Below are 22,208 nucleotides of genomic sequence, written 5' to 3' on the forward strand. Positions count from 1 at the left end.
TGGTGAAACCTTTATGTGCAGATTGTAACCTAGAGGAAACATTTTTGGACAAGTGTGGATGAGAGCTTTCTGCACAGGACTCGCTACTCTAAGTGCTGACACGTAGGATGACAGTGTGACATGGGAATCTCAGTATTCCAGGCTACGATGTTTTTAAAAAGTAACGTATGACTGCTTCCCAAGGAAAACAAACCACAGAGCCAGACTGCATCTAACTTTTTGTCAAATGCATAATAATACTAACTGTACTAAGAGCCTCTAAAGATAGAGTTAGCGGGATTTTCCCATATTAGACTGACCCGCTGCTTTATCAATAATCTGGCTCACATTTCTGTTAGGTGAAGTCTCAGTAGATGATGACTTAATCTGTAAAAATGTGATAGAAAGGCACACTAGTGGTGAGATTTAAACAATGACCTTTTTGAATTTTTTAAAAGATGTTTTTCACGAAAACCACAAGATGGCATCGTCTGCTATACGACTGTGTTCTGACACTCAGAAAGAATTGACAGCACAGAATGGAGACAGAGTTGCTTCACATCCCTCATTTTCTATGGAAGATTTTGTTTCTCCAGTCCACCTTATCCACTGTGTGTTTTGTGGCTGTGGTGAGTATTGGGTGGTAATGGGGGAGAAGTGGCTGGAAACGCACTTTGGACAGCAGCAAGGAGGTGGACGCTGATGAAATAAAGACTAAAGGAAGTCTGGGTGAGAACACAGGTGACCCTGCCTGCCAAGATGTCAGATTTAAAGACTCAGCCTAGTGTCTACACATCAACAAAGAGGAGATTTAGATCTGATCCAGTCAATGAGGCTTAAGAAATTCATATATTTGTTTGGATTAATCATTTCCAAAAGATTTTATCCTTTCCCTTTGGTACCATTCATATACACCTACCCTGGCAACTCCGTTCCTATATGTCTACCATAGGGTGTGTAGGATGAAGTAGTCTCTAATTTCCAGTCTCTGAGCATGATATTGTAATGCAAAGGGCAAGGAAGGAGCTCATAACAACTGAATTCCTACACTGAATCTGTATCTTACAACACTTTCTCATTTTAAGCTTTACCACCACCCCACAATGTAGGTATAACAGATGAGGAGATCGAGGCTCAAAAAGGTTGAGAAACTACTCCAAGATCATAAAGTAGTGCTGTACGATTTTCTTTTAACTTGCTGAGCTTTCAGTGAAAACAATGAACGAATGGGTTAAGGAGTAAAGGATCTTTTCTCTCTGAGCTGCCCTCAGGGAGTAGCACTGTTTCCAGTGCAGGTTGTTTCTTTGGTGTATGATTGATGTTTGGAGTTTAGAGCTGGAGAATAAAACTTCTTATGTAACGTTGGCAGCACGTTGCAATCACCAACAAATATCCAGGGACACGTGGCTCAGCAAACCAATCCTTTCGGAGGTTCTCTGGGCTTCACTACAGACTCTGCATCATCTGTGCTCTAGCTCCAGGTGTCAGGGTCAGCTTTTCTTTTCATTTTTACTGAAGTATAGTTGCCTTACAATATTTTCTTCTGTACAGCCAAGTGAATCAGCCATACACATACACGATGCCCTCTTTCTTGGACTTCCTTCCCATTCAGGTCACCACGGAGTGTTAAGTAGAGCTCCTTGTGCTACACAGCAGGTTCTCACTGGTGACCTATTTCATACAATTGCCTGGAGAATCCCAGGGACGGGGGCGCCTGGCGGGCTGCCGTCTCTGGGGTCGCACAGAGTCGGACACGACTGAAGCGACTTAGCAGCAGCAGCAGCAGTGTGTGTATGTCAGTCTCTGTCTCCCAGTTCATCCCTGTGGGGTCCATATGCTTGTTTATTACACCGTGGTCTCTATTTCTGCTTTCCAAATAGGTTCATCTATACCATTTTTCTAGAATTCCACATATATGCATTAATATATGATTTAATCTCAAAATAGTCTAATTCTAATATCCACGGGCTGTGCACTATTCTACTCTGTTTTCAAACAGAAAGACGCTGTGTAACTAAGGAAACCTGAAGCAAATGTCACAGTTCTCTCTGTGGCTTCGGTGCTTCTCTGTGTATTGGGGATACAATAAGTGGCCCTTCAACAGAGATGATGCCTGCCCCTCACTGCATTCTTCAGTGTTCAGGCTGAGATGTCTTGTTAATATAATACATAAAGCACTTGGACAATTTTGCTTTTCCCTCTCAATGGACTGGAAATTCAGTTGCATAGAGAATTTCAACTTTATATTATGTGTTAAGAACCACTGTTTTTTAATTTTCTGTGTGTCACGTGCAAGAGAGGGTTTGCAGCTGAGGACTTAGAACTTGGTATAAAAAGTATGTTTTTGTGTAAAAATCTGGGTCAAAATGAGGAATCCTAAATGCCATATCCTTGCCAGAAGCTAAAGTTTCAAAGATATATAAGACGCAGTCCCTAACCCCAAGGAGCTTAGAGTCTGGTGAGGGAGACAGATACAAAAAGAGATACAATTTCAACCTAATTTGGGAATTGCTGTGAAAGAGGCAGGCATCAGAGAAGGGCATTTATCCCTCCTGAGGGTTCAGGGAAGGCTTCCTAAGGGATATATCAGCTGGGTTTTGGTGGATGATTTAGAGGCTAGTATAAAATAAACTAGTATTTATCTTGTCTCCTACTCTTCACTAGACACTCAAGTGGAAGCAGAACCTTCACCAAGTCTCAGCTGAGTGTCAGACACTGATGTCAAGGTACATGCTGACTATTCTTCATTCTGCCCCTCGGATGATTTGCCCCACCTTCCCCGAGAGTCTAACCCCAGAGACCGCATCGCTTGGGCTCCACCGCTCCTGCGTTTCAGTGGGGTTTGGCCAACGTGGAAGTCTTAGCAGAAATTCCATGGAAGGAGAAAAGAGAGAAGGGGGTATCTGTAGCTCACACTCCTTCCCGATCTGTTGCAATTATGCTGATCACTGCATCCTTCCACAACTACAGCTCCTGTTACAAACCTTTGTTCTCAGTTGCAGCTTTTAGTGGGGCTCTAGGAGCACCATTTCCACCCTTACCCTGATGCTAGTGCCCAGGAACTTCAACACCCCGGTTGATTCCCTTAATCCTTCCCACACCTCTGTAAATCATTCTTTCATTTAAAAAATATTTACAATTCCCTCACAGATTCCATCTGTTTATTGTGGGATCTTGACTGATAAAGGTGAGAGAAAAAGAAGATTTTTAACAAACTCAAGATTCATCTTGGATAGTCTCATCAACTTAGCATCTTTGACATTCAGTGGATTGAGTGACTTTAGGCAGAAACACCTTATACCATAAATCCCTACACAAGGTGGATATTATTGTGGCTAATCTGCCAATGCTTAGGACAGATAAGATGCAATTCAATTCAGCAAGTGTTTCTTGAGTTCCTATTATTTGCTAGCACTGTGCTGGAGTGGAGGCCACAGAGATAAAAAGGAATCTCTTTCCTTAAGGAACTCATAAACTAGAAAAGAAGGGAAGTCAGCAATTCCAGCACAGACATGTTGAAGAGCCAAAAAGGAAGTGTCCTTCATTCAGTCCAGGGAAGGTGGTCCTAATCAGATAGCTTGACTTTGCTGTGGTAGCAAATCAAGTCTGAAACCTAAGAGGTTCAACACAGAATACCTTGTTTTTCTCTCATGTGAAGGTTCATATATGTTGGGCATATATCTTATAATCATTTTAAATGTGTGGCCTCCAATATTCTATGGCAGAAAAAAAAAGGGATGGAAGCAGCACGTTGCTTTTAATAGTTTTGGCTCATAAGCAACAAAGTCTCCTTTTCCATAATGTATTAGTCAGAACTAATTTATGGTTAATGGACATAAGAGTTAATGGAAAGTCTTTGGGATGCGGTGGCAATTGAGTTTGGTCTTAAAGAAAAAAAGGAAATTACAGATGATACAGAGAAGGGAGAGTGTTCCAGGCACAGAGAAGGACATGTTTAAGGGCAAGGCAACAAGGACAAGCATGGAGTCTTCAGAGAAGTGCATATATTTTGGATGAGTGGAACCCCAGGAAGTCATGAAAGGGTGATGAGAAGGTGAGGTAGGAGAGGAAGGCACCAGTCTGATGATAAAGGGTTTTATTTTCCATGGTTAGGTTTTAGAGATTTACCCCAAAGGTTAAGAGAAGACATTACAGAACTTGAAAGGTGGGAGAAGTAACACTATCAACATTATATTTTAAACAACCATTCTCTCAGCATGAGGAGAACAGATATCAGAAGGAAGTAAACCATAATAGAAAGCCATGGGACTCTGGCATTAATCCAGGTACAAATGGGAAGGGCCAGCAGAAAGTCAGCAGTAGTGGGGGCAAAGACAGCATGGCGGACTTGGTCAAGTTGGACTTCAGTGGACTTTGTGACCTGGAGAGAAAGCAGAAGGAGTCTAGGGTGACCTTTAGGGCTCTGACTACTGTCCCTGCATGGAACTTAGAATGAGAGGTAGAAGACAGATGGGATGGAGAGACACATACTTTGAGACATGCTGAGGCTGCAATTTCTGCAGAATCCACAGGTGAAGATGTCCGAGAAACAACTGGAACAGGATCAAGACCCTGGCTGCAGATATGAAACTGGGAGTTCTAGATCACTGGAGCCATTAGAATGAGCAAAAATATCTAGGAAGAGTGGGTAAGAAAGCTTAGGATACACGTTCATGAGACATGACAGAGAGGGGCATTGCTACGTAACCCAGAGCAAACCTTGATTAATGGTGATCTATGAGTGGAAAGGCAAAGATTAGAGATCAATCATGGGTGAGTGTAAGGGAGAGCTTAAGGTAAAGGAGAGGAAACATTATCAAGTCATGAGTCTCTGACTAGAAGAGAAAGAAGAAGAAAAAAAAAAAAAGAATGAACTACCCACGGCAAAAGAGGTCATCGTAAGTCACAGAGATACTGGTAAGTAAGGCAGCAGAGCTGAGAATTTCTGAGTCAGCAAATTAGAGGACTGAGTGTGCAACTCTGACAACATTGTGGTTTACATAATGCAAAACAAATCACTTTGTCAGTGTTCTCCCTCCTCAATGCCTACTCCGTGAATTGGGATTCAGACATTTTTCTAACCTACAGTGCAGTATTTAGAGCAAATCTGGAAACTGTTCATTTAATAACTTTGGGAATTGCTCAGGTAGCAAATACTAAAATCTCCAAGTAATATTTTTAAAATTTATTTATTTATTTTAATTGGAGGATAATTACTTTAAAATATTGTGATGGTTCTTGCCATACAAGTAATATTTTTAAATTCAAGACTTAACATACACCAGGCATGGCTCTAGTGGTTTATATTTACTACCTCACTTAATTTTGTGCAGGTGGTATTACTATCCCCATTTATAGATATAAGGATTAAGACTTCAGATACATAATGTGATACATTTAAAACTGAATTGCTGGCCAAGAATAAAATTAAAGTTGAAAGCCTGGTCTTTAATACCCTAAGGCATCAGCTACCATCCATCCTGTCTCATGTAAGCTGTCAAATAGGAAATACAGTCAACATATCTTTGAAAATTGACAGTTGAGTACATCTGGAAACCACTGTGTCTCTAAACCTTAAAACTATTATCTATGATTTTCTCATACCCTCTTCATTGGCCACTGCTTGGTGGTTCCTCCTTCTATTATTAATTCTTGTAACAACATTAAGATTAGTCATTAAGCAGAACCTCACACCAACCAAGAATTCTTATTTGATCTACTCAAAATTGCAAGGGGAATAAAGACCAAAAAACTAGGTACCCAAGTAAGCACCTCATAGGGAAGAACCATCCATGCTATATAACCTTCCCTTCTTTCAGTGATTTTTCTGTTCATAAGTCTTTGGTGACTGGAGAAATGGGGAAATTGTAGATTCAGGTTTTATTTTTATTATTTTTTTAATGTTTCAAATGAATTGATTTTATTTATTTTTTTAATTTTTATTTTTACTTTATTTTGCTTTACAATACTGTATTGGTTTTGCCATACATTGACATGAATCAGCCACGGGTGTACCTGAGTTCCCAATCCTGAACCCCCCTCCCACCTCCCACCCCATATCATCTCTCTGGATCATCCCTGTGCACCAGCCCCAAGCATCCTATATCCTGTATCGAACACAGACTGGCGATTCATTTCCTACCTGATAGTATACACGTTTCAATGCCATTCTCCCAAATCATCCCACCCTCTCCCTTTAGACTAGTCAGGAAAATCAACTAAAGAGAGCCAAATGACGACAAACTTTGTCTTTAAAGGAGACTAGTAATGTCTCAATATACCGCTATATAATTATATAATGGTGTAAAGGCGTGGTGCTCAGGAGTACTGATCAGCTCTATTCACCACACAGACAAGTGATGCTCTGTTTAATCTCCCAAGCGCCATGCCTTACTGGCTAGGCTGCCGCATCTTCTCACCTTCTGCCCTGCCCCTGAGTACACGCTTTGTGTCAGACATACTTGTCCTGTCACATGTGGAGAGAGAATGTCGGCCCAACTTCCCCCAGGGAGCTCCCCCACATTCCTTTATGTGAAGCATGACTGGCCTGAAGATTCACGAGACCCAAACATATACCATAAAGGAGAGCAGTCATCTAAGTAGAGACAGCATGCCGTATCTAAAGGGCACTGCCATCCCCCAGCCCCAGTCAGTTTTCAACAAACAAGTGTATGGGCTGTGTTAGTTCTTGAGTTTCTCAAGAGAAGCCAGAATCTTTGATTTCTATGTGGTTTCTCTTTTTTTTTCAAATGTTAGATTAATTTATAAATAAAATAAGACTCCTCCTTATGCTCAATTTAGACCATGTGTCTCCAGCAGAGTTCATGATTTCTGCTCTAGGTTATATCTATTCTGGAAATATTCAGTTTTCACCTTTCAAAAAACATTTCCACAAACTCCCTGAAATATAATTGCTAGCGTTAACTGCTTGCTGAATGAATGTCTGCATAAGGGAATTACAACTGTCTCTGTTTCTCAGGAAGAAAGCTGATCAAGGATGAAAAGGCGGTATGATAAAGGCCAAAAAAGCACCCTACTTAGTGTACAACAGAAGCCCAGAGAAAGGGACCTGCAATCAGCCCTGGATTCTCTTTCCCAGAATATTTCTATGAAAATATCCACCGAAAGGGAAGTAAATAAATAAGAAGCCTATTCATATAGTAGACTGCTATACTGAAGTGATGCTAAGAGAACTGGATTTGTAAGTATTGACATGGACAAATAACAAAAATTAGTACCAGGTTAAAAAAAAAAAAAAGTAAGTCACAACATCATAGAGAATGACATTGGTTATATAACATTTTTAAGCGCATAATATAACACTACATGCATATATTCTTAAGAATATATACATGGGTTGCAGAAGTGAAAAAAAAATACAGTAAAGATATATGTGAACTTCAAGATAGTTTCACCCTTGTGGAGAGAGAGAAGGCGGTGGGGAGAGCACTGAGTCTTTAGTTATGTTTTAGTAATAATAATATTAGTAATATTATTTTTCTTAAGAAAATATGTGAAGCAAATATACAGATATATGTTGATACTCAATAAGTTTGGGTGAGAGGTTCACTGGTGTCTGTATATCGTTCCGTGAAAGTGTTGGTCGCTTAGTCATGTCCGACTCTTTGTGACCCCATGGATTGTAGCCCACCAGGCTCCTTTGTCCATGGAATTCTCGAGGCAAGAATACTGGTATTCATTGCTGTTCCCTTCTCCAGGGGATATTCCTGACCTAGAGAGCAAACCCAGGTCTCCTGCATTGCAGGCAGATTCTTTATTGTCTGAGCCACCAAGGAAGCATTGTTCTCTATACTTCTGAGTGTTTTGTAAATATTTTATGATTAAAAACAATAATTATGATGCATTGTGACAAACTGGATGAAGGAAGGTATGAGTTAACTCTAAGAACCTGGGAATTTTCTTCCAGGGCTGAAGATACTAAGCACGTGGAGAACTGCTATTTCACTACATAGCTCTGATAAGGTTTTTGTTTCCCATTCGGTTTGTTGAACTGACACACAGCAGACTCTACCTTCCCCAGCTCCAACCTACTTTCCTTTATCCTCAGCTCTCTCCAGTCAATGGAATTGGCCACTGGTCATCCCCAAGCTCAGACCAAGCCAGTTCCCAAGTCTAGACAGGGTTACTGGACAACATCACAAAGGGCGTAGAAAACACTCAAGGAAAGAAGATGTTCTTATAAAACCCCAGATTCAGGACTTCCCTTGTGGTCTAGTAGTTAAGAATCCACTTGCCAATGCAAGAGACATGGGTTCGGTCCCTGATCAAGGAAGATCCCCCATGCTTCGGGGCAACTGAGCCCATGCGCCACAACTACTCTAGAGCCCAAGAGTCGCACTGCTGAACCCACACACTGCAACTACTGAAGCGCTGGTTCCTAGAGCCTTGCTCCACAGTAGGAGAAGCCACCGCAACGAGAAGCTCCCACACTGCCGCAAAGAGGAGTCCTCACTCGCCGCAACCAGGGGAAGCCCTCGCAGAGCACCGAGAGACCCAGCACAGCCAAAACATAAGGTAATTTTTCAAAGGCTAGATGTACAAAGAACCTTAAGATTTATACGCAACAGCTTCCAATTTTATAAAGAAGGAAATCCTCAGGGAGAAGAAGGACCTTCCTCGTCATGAAGGCCACTTACTAGTGCGACCTGGACACAGGAGCAGTCCCAGGCTCTCACTCCAGGCATCACTTTACTGCTGCACCCGTGACACTAACAGAATTCTGGAGACAAGAAGAGCCTGGATATCACCTATGTCTCTTATACAGTGAACACAAGAATCAAGACTTCCAATAACCCTCTCACTGAAGAATTAAACAGTTTCCAAGTCAGCTTCAACCATTCTTCATGAAATGTGTCATTAATGAATCTTGGAAACTCACTCTTAGATATAAAAATTGCCAAGTCACTTAATCCATGAATCGAGTGGAATGAATTCTGAGAATTTCTGAGTCATCTAATGAAAGATGTTTGAGTCCTCTCTTTGTATACACTGTACACTCTGCTTAACAGCTTTCTCCATCTTCTTTGTCTAGAGAAACGCTGTTCACCTATTCACTTGATACCTGCTTTGAAGTCTTCCCTGTCATGCCAACACTAACTTGGTTTCCCCTTTTCTTCATCACCACGTGACTTTTACAAGTGAATAAAATATAAGACAGTATGTGATAAGTGCTGTAATACAATTTTACCTTCTTTCTTCCCCAAACTGTACGTTCCTTGGGACCCTGTGCCATGATTAATCTCTAAAAAGTAGTGTATGGTCAACAAGTATTTATTGAATGATTAAAGGCAGTGATGATTCATTATCAATGTCACATGTTTCCCAGAAACAATTGGATTTACTCAGTGTTTTTACTGACTCTAAAATTCTTAGAATTAATTTTATCCTCGGATAAGACTCTTTGTGGAGTGTATAATGAAACAGACTTTTAAGAGCTCTGGCAGAACATTCTTCATTCAGTTGTGAGTTGGAAAAAGATGGAGTAATCCACCTCTGAAAACAAAAGTTCCCATTCACTGGAAATGTTTAAAGAAAGAGCAGACAACAGCCTGGAAGGGTGTCTTAGAGGAAACGTGAACATGGGGTGAGAAGTTGAATTAAATACCCTTCAATACTCTTTCTACCTAGCATACCTCCTGAGACCCAGATTGTTGGTAGAGGGACCCTGAGTCATTCACTCCATTTGAAGGAACTGGGGAAACATGGGTGGGAGGAAATGACAGCAACTTTGGGGAACTAGCCTAACTGAGAAACCACTCAGTCCTTTGAGCAGTCACACCAAGGAGAGGAAGCCCACTTGTTCTGGGTGGCCCCAGTAGGCCACATGAAGCAAAGGGAATGTTATGCAAATAATATGCCAGTGGTAGAAAGAACATTCTAGTAACTAAACCAGCCTAGTAGAGGAATAAGCATCCTGGGTAGGAATGAGGACCTTTCCTTAGAGGCGCTCAGCAAAGAGGTCAAATGGCCAACTGTTTGGGATGGAATTGGGTGGATTTTTAGCCTCATTAGAAGGCAGGGTTGTGTTTAAGATGTCCACACATTCCACGTTTTCCTACACAGTACTAGTTTGCAGCTGTTGCTCTTACATAATTATTAGTTCCTCTTCATTTCACTTTCAAAAGTGTCCCAGTTTGAAAGATAAATCATGTGGTCACCAGACTTACATTAGTTAACTCTAATATCCCTTTCAACATTAACAGTCTCGCTCAGTGTTCTGCCAAGGGGTAGGAGCTTTATAAAGATGGGTTGTCTCAGCTGGGTTGGGGATTTGAGACTGAACGAGACCCATCTCAGGATCCCACTAGATTATCTCTTCTGTCTCATTGTCTCCAAATATCACTATCCGTGAAAACTTCTCAAAAGGTTGGTGCATCTATCTCCAACCTCCCTACTAGGTCATGAATTTTCATTGACCATATGGAGAGCAACAATTTGATATCCTATAGAGGCACCTCTAAGGAAACATAGTTTGCATGGTTTGAAGAAAAATACCATATGACTTTGTTATAGGAGTATTTCCTAAACACATCTTTGATAGTAAAAATTCGTATGATATAGTAATAAAATTAAATACAGGAATTAATATTATATATTGATTTATAAAAATTCATGTAAAGCTTCTTGATCTTATCACAAAACTTGAGGAATTGTGTAAAGGAAAAGAGAATATTCTGTGTTAAATTTCACACTGCAATGAAAAATTAAAAGTTCTTGCTTGGTGCCATACAATTTTTGCCTTCTAAGTAAATTTTAAATAATAATGGGGTCTTCAAACAGGAAACTGTGTGGATATTTGAAGCTTGTATTTCCCTGTCTCTAAGTAATATTTATGAATATCAGAGCTGAAGAAGGGTCACAGAGTTTCACACATATCCAAAGCTTTGTCACAGCTCTCTCCAGGGTGTCCATGAGTAAATTAGAAAGTGTCTACGGTGGAAATGAAAACAACGCTTGTGGAGGCAGCCCAATAAATTCTTTGGAGAAACCCTAGTGAGTCACAAAGTAAAGGTGTCAGAATCTAGGCCAACTTACCTTTGCAAGGATGCGTTCAGCATCACCGAGTGACACCCGACATAACTCATCTCTTGTCTCAGAGTTCAAAATTTCAACAGAATTCAAGGTTGTAAAACTCAGCACTGGGAGTATGGTCTGCAAAGCTATAATATCTGGCATCACCTGAGTATTCCTAAGAAATGCAGAATCTGAGGCCCCATGCTCGACCTGCTAAGTCAGCATCTGCAACTGGCAAGATCCTAGATAAATTCATATGCATGTCACACATATAAGAACTTAAAAGTTCTCATCACAAGAAATGACTATAAACTATGTGAGGTGAAGGATGTCAGCTAAATTTATTGTGATCATTATATATATATGTATATATATATACATATAATCATTATGTTGTACACCTTAAACATATGCAAAGTTACAGTCAGTGATATCTCAATAAAACTTGGGGTAGCGGGGCAAGTATGAGAAACACTAGCCAAGGACACTTACTCACCCAAAGCCTACAGGCCTAGATTCAGATTGGACTGCTCCGATTATTGTGATGCTTAAGTTGTGAAAGTCACTCAGTTCTGTCTGACTCTTTTGTGACCCCATGGACTATACAATCCATGGAATTCTCCAGGCCAGAATACTGGAGTGGGTAGCCTTTCGCTCCTCCAAGGAATCTTCCCAACCCAGGGATCGAACCCAGGTCTCCCGCGTTGCAGGTGGATTCTTTACCAGCTGAGACACAAGGGAAGCCCAAGAATACTGGAGTGGGTACCCTATCCCTTCTCCAGTGGATCTTCCTGACCCAGAAATTGAACCAGGGTCTCCTGCACTCTTTACCAACTGAGCTATCAGGGAAGCTGTCTGACACAGAGAAGGGGACCCTGCATGTTATTTCCCTTGCTTATCGTGTGCAAAATCTGACTCCATCCTGGTCAGCCCAGGAATGCACTCCTCTATCTCTTACAAATCCTTCTGCTTGAATGAGTGTCTTCATTCTTAGAAAATACCCAGACATCTTAGCCCAGGTGAAGACCCACTTGGTCTATGATTCGTGACCGTCTTACCACCCACTACCTTACTTCTGAAGATGCGGAAAGGGCTTTATCCTGATTGGGAGTGCGGATCAGAAAAGCAGAACCTGATTCTATATTTTTCACACAGCCTTTCTGAGACTTTCAAAGAGCATGAAATGCAATTAACACGAATGTGGAATTTGCAGTTGTTCATTATGAGGCTGTTCAATGCGATTGTTACCTGACCTACAAGCAGCTGTTGCCAACTAATGTAAACTGTCACTGGGACCTGAAATTGTTATATACAAGTGAAATAAATCTGGTTCTCAGATTGGCACAGAATCCTTCCCTCTCTTGCTCTCAATCCTCACCCTGGTCAGGTCATGTATAGCTACGGTCACACGTCTCATTTTTCCTTATGCAATTGCTCTTTTTTAATTTTTTCTTTCCCCAGAGGTTCTGCTCTGTTAAACATTTTTATTCCTGCAACCCAGGGTTTTCAGCCATTGAAGACATAGTAAAGAGGTTAATCTGAACTGAAATAGATCAGATCTGTTACACTCATTCTGATTTATCTGACTCCTTTGCTGGTTCACCAGCTTGAAATCTTTGGCACTGGTTCAGGCCATGTTTCTGGCAAAGTGTTGGTTTTTTTTTTAAATAATTTTTTAAATTTTATTTTAAAGGTTGCTCTGTTTTCATTACAGATGATATGGTCGAATCTCCAAGTGCCACAAAGTAAAATGCATATAGTAAATCTGATAGATATTTTCCCCCTGGGGCCTTAAAAATGGAAACAAAAGCAATTTAAGGAGCTCTTTTCAAACTCGTGGGACACACAGCGGAAAATATATTAGTTTGGCTGGACTTGTTTTTGTTCTTGGGTGCTGGAGACCTGAAGGCAGCAGCTGTTTGTTGCATGTGTTGGTATTACTTCCACCGTGATAAATACAGCTGCGCAGCCTGCTGGATGGAGAGACACTCTGGTGCTCTGCCTGGGCTCTCTGGCATCAGTGCAAGGATGTTTGAGCCAGCTAGTGCAGGCAGGACTCAGTGACCCAAAATGCCAAGAGGCAGCAGAAATCCTCCCTGAAGGCAAAGAAGGCAAAGAGAAACATGAAGGAAAAATCCCTTGCTCTTGGCGCAGGAGTTTGTCATGCTTCCCCGGTTCCCCTGCTTCTCTAGGATTGTGGAGGTCATTTTGGACTGCTTGGTTATCATAAACAACTGATTTGAAGATGTTCCAAACTGGGTAGCAATGGAAATTAAATATGAGAGTGTAATAAGTCTAAAATGTTACAAGAAACTTCTCCCTGATAAGATGATGCAATCTTTGCCACTGATGAGTTTGGCTTTGAATTTCAAGCAGGCATAATGGTGGATAATTTAAATATAAATTGTATTGATTACAACTTGATTGGCATCCTCTGTGGTACTCAGTGAAGCACTTGCCCCTCAGAGTCGAGTCTTTAGTTACCCTACAGGAGCCTACAGAAAGAACATTATGCCCAAGGGCAATGGGGTGCAGTCTAGCACCAAAGCCTGAGTCTCAGTCAGTCACAGAACTTCTTTCCCAGTGATCTCTCACCCAACCAGAAACTAAGAATCCAAGATCTTTGGACTCCTCAGTCCCAGGAGGGAGATATTTGGAAAGCGACAGAGTATTGACTCCCAAGTTTTCCTTCAAGGTCTTGCATCTCTGGGGTCAAGAGTATCTTTAATACCTTTATGCTCTTGAATACCTGTGTTCCATAAACCCATACCTTATCATACCTTGCGCTTTGGAAATTGGATCTCAGGGTTCAGTGCAGAGCAGAATCATGGCCCATCTTTCTGCAAGAAGAAATCCTGAAACACAGGAAGCAACAACACCTCAGTATGCTGAATGAGTTTCCTTATTTCTGTGAGGTCGAGATCTAAGACTGCTAGTCCCAAAAGTTCTACTGAATAAATGCCCCACACTCACGGCTCTGCTGTGTCAAAAGTTCTGGCTGTTTCCAGAAATAAAGAAGGCCCAGTTTTGCTTACACAAACAATTGTTTTGAATCTACTTGTTTGTCTAATTTCAAAGGAAGCCTTTGTTTACAAATTGGTCCCCAGTACTTTTTCACTTGGCCTATGAAGTTACTCTGGCTGCAGAGCCACTGGGGAAGGTGGGTCACGGTGTCCTCCACACACCTTTCATCTGCACCCAGAGCTCCCACTGAGGGGACATTTAAGCTCTGCATGGAGCGGCTGGGAGACACAACTGCTCAGGCAAGCGACTGAGGGGCTGCCGTGCTGGCTAGGAGGGACCTGAGCACGGTCTCAGGAAATGTGCATTTATTATTTCTTCTTTTTGAAAAGATGAAATCAACCAAGGGGCAGGGGTTGATTCAAAATGCTCCTGAGGTAAAATTAAAAAGATAGGTCTTTAAGAATACCACCATGATGACTCAAGTTTAGGGGGTAACCCAGATTCACAACCCTTTGGGTTGTGACTAAAAATATTAAACACTAAGATCTGCTTTTATACTACGTGTGGCTTTTTTTAATTACAAAGAGAGTTCTCTCTGTGATAGCTATGGGTGCACACATCTGAATTATCAAAGTCTTCCATGAGCATAGGCAGCCCTAAACTTATAAATAAGCAGTTTTCAGAGGCTCATTCATAAGCTGGTTTTTTGGAAGGCAGGACCTATCCCATGGAGAAATAAGAATATAAATCACGCTTATGGCTCCTCAAAATCTTCTTAACCCATAATGTATTAATACCATTCTGTGCTTTCCACAAAGTACAGTCAATAACAGAAAAAATATAAAGTAAGCTTTCTAACATTAGTATTTTTTGATGAGGGAACATTTTAATTAGAGGAAGATGTGGAGGCCAGTGGAAACTTTAGTGGAGATATAAATAATTCACCAGTTTCTAAGGCTTAAAGATATAATGGCAATTGGCAAATTACAAAACTTCTAGTGTTATTTACTTAACCAGATGTGCTAGCTAGTCATGCTTATTAGACTATGTCAGGCTCTTCCTTTTTCCTCTTTTAATTTTAATTACATCTGGAGAAAAAAAGAAAAGGAGAAAAAAATTCTGTGATGTCTTAGGTAAAAGGTGGACAAGACATGTTACAAAAATGCAGTAACATGAAAAAGTCTGTGTTCATGTGTAAAAGAGACTGATCTTAAGTGTGAAATTAACTGACCCCTGGTCAGTGAGATTATTGAAGACCACAGAATTGTATATGTCACCCTTAAAAGAAAGCACATAATGGTGAAGCAGTGGTTTTCAAAATATGATTCCCAGACCAACAGCTCTGCTCTACTGTATCACCTGGGAACCTCTTAGAAGTCCAACGTACTAAACTCAACTCTACACCTGTTGACTCAAAATCTTTGGGAACCAGGTGCGGGAATCCGTGTTTCTGCCCAGGAGATACTGCAGGCTGGAATTTGGGAAGCCCTGTGGTAAAGCAACTCTGTACTGTGGCGTTTCCTATAATGACCACTAGGTGGTTCTGCTGGTCAGGGTAGGTTGGTTAATGAAGGAAGTTGGTGGTCAGTCACAACAGAATTAATGCTGTTCTCAAGTAGCTATGTGGAGGAAGATAGTGTTTTATCTATTGTCTCAAAAAGAAAAAAAAATCTTTTTGAGTCATTAGGAAGAAAGTGTAAACATATCCACTATCCTAAATGGACCACCATTATTATAGAACATTTTTAGGTTTGGTTTTCATGATTAGAACTTTTTGTAAAAATGAAAATTTTTATTGATATGTAGAAAATGTAAAAAACCTGTTTACTATACTGTAATATATAACATTATTACTATTACCTAAAATATGATTTAATTCCCACTTGACTTAAATATTTTATATTATACCAGAGGCATAACATGACACAACTAACACAATTAGAAATAAACTCTTAACACAGTCTTGGAATCCACTGCATTTTTTTCGCTTACCCTTGCTCTAGAGCCGCACTGAAATGTGGCTAGATTTCTCGGATCTAATGTTTGCTTTGTCTCTCTCTTCTATCCCCTCAGCCTTTCTGGTTTTGATCCAGTCTTCTACTCAACCTCCAGCATTCCCCATTCCCAACTTTCACAATAGCAACTCTGCTTTCAGCACCTGGGACCCTACTTAATAATCGGTAACTCAAGATATAAAATGGCATTGGTCCACTCCATTTCACGGGGAACCACAGAAACACGCATGCTCAGCTTCTCAGTTGTGTTCGAATTTTTGCAACCCCCGTGGATTGCAGCCCACCAGGCTCCTCTGTCCATGGAATTTTTCAGGCAAGAATACTGGAGTGGGTTGCCATTTCCTCCTCCAGTGCATCTTCCTGACTCAGGGATGTACCAAGTCTGGTTTCTCCTGCATTACCAGGCAGATTCCTTGCCACTAGCACCACCTGGGAAGCCCTGCAGCAGAGGAGAGAGAAGACTAAAGCCTTCCACGGCAGCAACCTTTAGGCCAGGTGCATTTTTGTGTTTCTAACGTTTCTAATAAAACTCTGAAAGCTTGTAAAAGAAAAATCACTATAAAGCTCAATATAAATATTTTGAATCTCTTTTTGTTGTGGTTGCACCATCATTCTTTATCAGGAAGAATGCCTCACCCATAGGGATACTTAAAGTTTTCTGACATAGAAGTCTATTTTAATATGTTTTCCTTTGTAAGGCTAGTATATTTTATTTAACAAACTTAAAAATATTATTCTGAGGAGGATTCTTTGGTTTCATCAGATTGCCAAAGAACACCATGCCCAATAAAGATGAAGAAACTCTGAACAATACAGGGGGACACTTTCTCTAACTCAGAGGAGGTAATGTTCATCTCTCTGGGCTTCACTAAGCTAGTAAAACAATCACCCAGGGGCAAAGAGTAAACTGAGTCCCTGACTAAGCTGACAAAAGGTTTTCAGGTTCCCAAATTCTGCGTGTGTTTCAAGCCAATAAGGGAGAAGTTTTCCTGCTTATTCATCAAGAAGATATGCACAATAGCCTGTCCTAAAACATCTCCCCAGAGTCCTAAAAAGTGTAAGGCTCATGGTAGGCAATCAATGCAGTTAACATATTGTCTGATTGAAGCAGAGTAGACTAACAATGACAAATGAAAAATTCATGCCACAGGATGTATATGACTTGAGTACCCATGCAGTATAGGTTAACAAAATGCATCCCCAGTTTCATAAGGGCCAAGTAAGCATCTTAGTATGGAGACCTTAGGGTTCATTTACAGAGTACCATGTCATATGCAAATAGTAAGATTTCCCTCTTCTTTTCCAATCCAGATACATTTTTTTTCTTGTCTGATTGCTGTGACTAAGACTTCCAATTCTATGTTAAACAGGAAAAAAAAAAAACCCTTCTTTTATTCTTGAATTTAGTGGGAAAGCATTCAGCTTTTTACCAGTGAGTATTATGTCAGCTCTAGCTCTTTAGTATAATTGTTCTGCTGTTTATTTTTTAAATTTTTTATTTTTTTACTTTATTTTGCTTTACAATACTGTATTGGTTTTGCCATACATTGACATGAATCGGCCACAGGTGTACATGAGTTCCCAATCCTGAACCCCCCTCCCACCTCCCGCCCCGTATCATCTCTCTGGATCATCCCCGTGCACCAGCCCCAAGCATCCTGTATCCTGTATCAAACATAGACTGGCGATTCATTTCTTACATGATGGTATACATGTTTCAGTGCCATTCTCCCAAATATGTTCTGCTGTTTATGAGTCGTCTGTTCAGCGGTTCTATGGTAGGTTAATGGCAACCTCCTCTACAAGGGCTTATGCACACACTGTGCGACCCAGATCTGCTCCACCCAGAGTCCCTGCCCCTGTTGCAGGCCAGTGATGACCCCATACCTCTGCAGGAGACACTCAACAAAGGCAGGTCTGGCTCAGTCTCTGTGGAGTCCTGGTTCCTCGTGTACAAAAGGATTTGTTTGAGCTCTCAGTGACCAATGCAAATAGAGGAAAACAATAGAATGGGAAAGACTAGAGATCTCTTCAAGAAAATTAGAGATACCAAAGGAACATTTCATGAAAAGATGGGCACAATAAAGGACAGAAATGGTATGGACCTAACAGAAGCAGAAGATATTAAGAAGACGTGGCAAGAATACACAGAAGAACTATACAAAAAAGATCTTCATGACCCAGATAACCATGATGGTGTGATCACTCACCTAGAGCCAGACACCCTGGAATGCAAATGTCATTTTCGCATCCTGAATGTGAAAGTTAAGTGGACCTTAGTAAGCATCACTATGAACAAAGCTAGAGGAGGAGATGGAATCCCAATTGAGCTATTCCAAATCCTAAACGATGATGCTGTTAAAGTGCTGTGCTCAATATGCCAGCAAATTTGGAAAACTCAACACTGGCCAAAGGACTGGAAAAGGTCAGTTTTCATTCCAATCCCAAAGTAAGGCAATGCCAAAGAATGTTCAAACTACTGCATAATTGCACTCATCTCACATGCTAGCAAAGTAATGTTCAAAAATCTCCAAGCAAGGCTTCAATAGTACATGAACCATAAACTTCCAGATGGTCAAACTGGATTTAGAAAAGGCAGAGGAACCAGAGATCAAATAACCAACATCCATTGGATCATAGAAAAGCAAGAGAGTTCCAGAAAAACATCTGCTTCTGCTTTATTGACTATGCCAAAGCCTTTGACTGTGTGGATCAAAACAAACTGTGAAAAACATGGGAATACCAGACCACCTGACCTGCCCTGAGAAATCTGTATGCAGGTCAAGAAGCAACAATTAGGACCGGACATGAAACAATGGACTGGTTCCAAATCAGGAAAGGAGTACGTCAAGGCTGTATATTGTTACCCTGCTTATCTAATTTATATACAGAGTACATCATGCAAAATGCCGGGCTGGATGAAGCACAAGCTGGAATCAAGATTGCCAGGAGAAATATCAATAACCTCAGATATGCAGATGACACCAACTTTGTGGCAGAAAGCAAAGAAGAACTAAAGAGCCTCTTGATGAAAGTGAAAGAGGAGAGTGAAAAAGTTGGCTTAAAATTCAACATTAAAAAAAAAGATCATGGCATCCAGTCCCATCACTTCACAGCAAATAGGCAGGGAAACAATGGAAACAGTGTCAGACTTTATTTCTGGGGGCTCCAAAATCACTGCAGATGGTGACTGTAGCCATGACATTAAAAGATGCTTGCTCATTGGAAGAAAAGCTATGACAAACCTAGACAGCATATTAAAGCAGAGACGTTACTTGGCTGATAAAGTTTTGTCTACTCAAAGCTATTGTTTTTCTAGTAGTCATATATGGATGCAAGAGTTGGACTATAAAGAAAACTGAGTGCCAAAGAATTGATGCATTTGAACTGTGTGGTGTTGGAGAAGACTCTTGAGAGTCCCTTGGACTGCAAGGAGATTCAACCAGTCAAACCTAAAGGAAATCAGTCCTGAATATTCATTGAAAGGACTGAGGCTGAAGATAAAACTCCCATACCTTGGCCACCTGATGCAAAAATCTGACTCATTGGAAAAGACCCTGATGCTGGAAAAGACTGAAGGCAGGAGGGGAAGGGGCGACACAGGATGAGATGGTTGGATGGCATCATCGACTCAATGGACATGAGTTTGAGCAAGCTTCAGGAGCTGGTGATGGACAGCAAAGACTTCATGCTTCAGTCCATGGAGTCGCAAAGGGTCGGACGTGACTCAGCAACTGATCTGAACTGAACAGAGCTCTGTAGTAAATGGCTTCATTATGTTAACATATGATCCCTATGTACTGATTTTGGTGACTTTTTGTCATGAACCGACGCTGAATTTTGTCAAATGCTTTTTTTGTATCGATTGTATTGAGATAAAAAAGTGGGTTTTGTTGATGTAGTATCATACTGATGGATTTGCATACTGAGTAATCCTTGTGAACTTGTGACCCTGGGATGAATCCAACATGATCTTTGTGCATTATCCTTTTCAATGGTCATACTTCAGTTCAATTCAGTTCAGTCCCTCAGTCGTGTCTGACTCTTTGCGACTGCATGAATCACAGCACGCCAGCCCTCCCTGTCCAACACCAACTCCCGGAGTTCACTCAAACTCATGTCCATTGAGTCGGTGATGCCATCCAGCCATCTCATCCTTTGTCATCCCCTTCTCCTCCTGCCCTCAATCCCTCCCAGCATAAGAGTCTTCTCCAATGAGTCAATTCTTCACATGAGGTGGCCAAAGTACTGGAGTTTCATCTTTAGCATCAGTCCTTCCAATGAACACCCAGGACTGAACTTCTTTAGAATGGACTGGTTGGATCTCCTTGAAGTTCAAGGGACTCTCAAGAGTCTTCTCCAACACCACAGTTCAAAAGCATCAATTCATCAGCAATCAGCTTTCTTCACAGTCCAACTCTCACATCCATACATGACCACTGGAAAAACCATAGCCTTGACTAGATGGACCTTTGTTGGCAAAGTAATGTCTCTGCTTTTGAATATGCTATCCAGGTTGGTCATAACTTTCCTTCCAAGGAGTAAGCGTCTTTTAATTTCATGGCTGCAATCACCCTCTGTAGTGGTTTGGGAGCCCCCCAAAATAAAGTCTGACACTGTTTCCACTGTTTCCCCATCTATTTCCCATGAAGTGATGGGACCAGATGCCATGATCTTTGTTTTCTGAATGTTGAGCTTTAGGCCAACTTTTTCACTCTCCTCTTTCACTTTCATCAAGACACTCTTTAATTCCTCTTCACTTTCTGCCATAAGGGTGGTGTCATCTGCATATCTGAGGTTATTGATATTTCTCCTGGCAATCTTGATTCCAGCCTGTGCTTCCTCCAGCCCAGTGTTTCTCATGATGTACTCTACATATAAGTTAAATAAGCAGGGTGACAGTACACAGCCTTGACGTTCTCCTTTTCCCATTTGGAACCAGTCTATTGTTCCATGTCCAGTTCTAACTGTTGCTTCCTGACCTGCATATAGGTTCTCAAGAGGCAGGTCAGGTGGTCTGGTATTCCCATCTCTTTCAGAATTTTCCACAGTTTATTGTGATCCACAGAGTCAAAGGCTTTAGCATAGTCAATGAAGCAGAAATAGATGTTTTTCTGGAACTCTCTTGCTTTTTCCATGATCCAGCAGATGTTGGCAATTTGATCTCTGCTTCCTCTGTCTTTTCTAAAACCAGCTTGAATACCTGGAAGTTCACGGCTCATGTGTTGCTGAAGCCTGGCTTGGAGAATTTTGAGCATTACTTTACTAGCCTGTGAGATGAGTGCAATTGTGCGGTAGTTTGAGCATTCTTTGGCATTACCTTTCTTTGGGATTGGAATGAAAACTCACCTTTTCCAGTCCTTTGGCCAGTGTTGAGTTTTCCAAATTTGCTGACATATTGAGTACAGCACTTTCACAGCATCATCTTTCAGGATTTGAAATAGCTCAACTGGAATTCCATTACCTCCACTAGCTTTGTTTATAGTGATGCTGCCTAAGGCCCTCTTGACTTCACATTCCAGGATGTCCGGCTCTAGGTGAGTGTGAGTGATCACACCTTCGTGATTATCTGGGTCCTGAAGATCTTTTTTGTATAGTTCTTCTGGGTATTCTTGCCACCTCTTCTTAATATCTTCCTCTTCTGTTAGGTCCATACCATTTCTGTCCTTTATTGTGCCCATCTTTGCATGAAATGTTCCCCCGGTATCTCTAATTTTCTTGAAGAGATCTCTAGTCTTTCCCATTCTATTGTTTTCCTCTATTTCTTTGCATTGATCGCTGAGGAGGCTTTCTTCTCTCTCCTTGCTATTCTTTGGAACTCTGCATTCAAATGGGTATATCTTTCCTTTTCTCCTTTGCTATTCACTTCTCTTCTTTTCACAGCTGTTTGTAAGGCCTCCTCAGACAGCCATTTTGCTGTTTTTCATTCTTTATCCTGGGGATGGTCTTGCTCCCTGTCTCCTGTACAATGTCATGAACCTCCATCCATAGTTCATCAGGCACTCTGTCTATCAGATCTCGTCCCTTAAATCTATTTCTCACCTCCACTGTATAGTCATAAGGGATTTTATTTAGGTTACACCTGAATGGCCTAGTGGTTTTCCTCACTTTCTTCAATTTAAGTCTAAATTTGCCAATAAGGAGTTCATGATCTAAGCCACAGTCAGCTCCTGGTCTTGTTTTTGTTGACTGTATAGAGCTTCTCCATCTTTGGCT

Source organism: Budorcas taxicolor, chromosome 8 (genome assembly GCF_023091745.1).
Source record: "Budorcas taxicolor isolate Tak-1 chromosome 8, Takin1.1, whole genome shotgun sequence".
NCBI lineage: Eukaryota > Metazoa > Chordata > Mammalia > Artiodactyla > Bovidae > Budorcas > Budorcas taxicolor.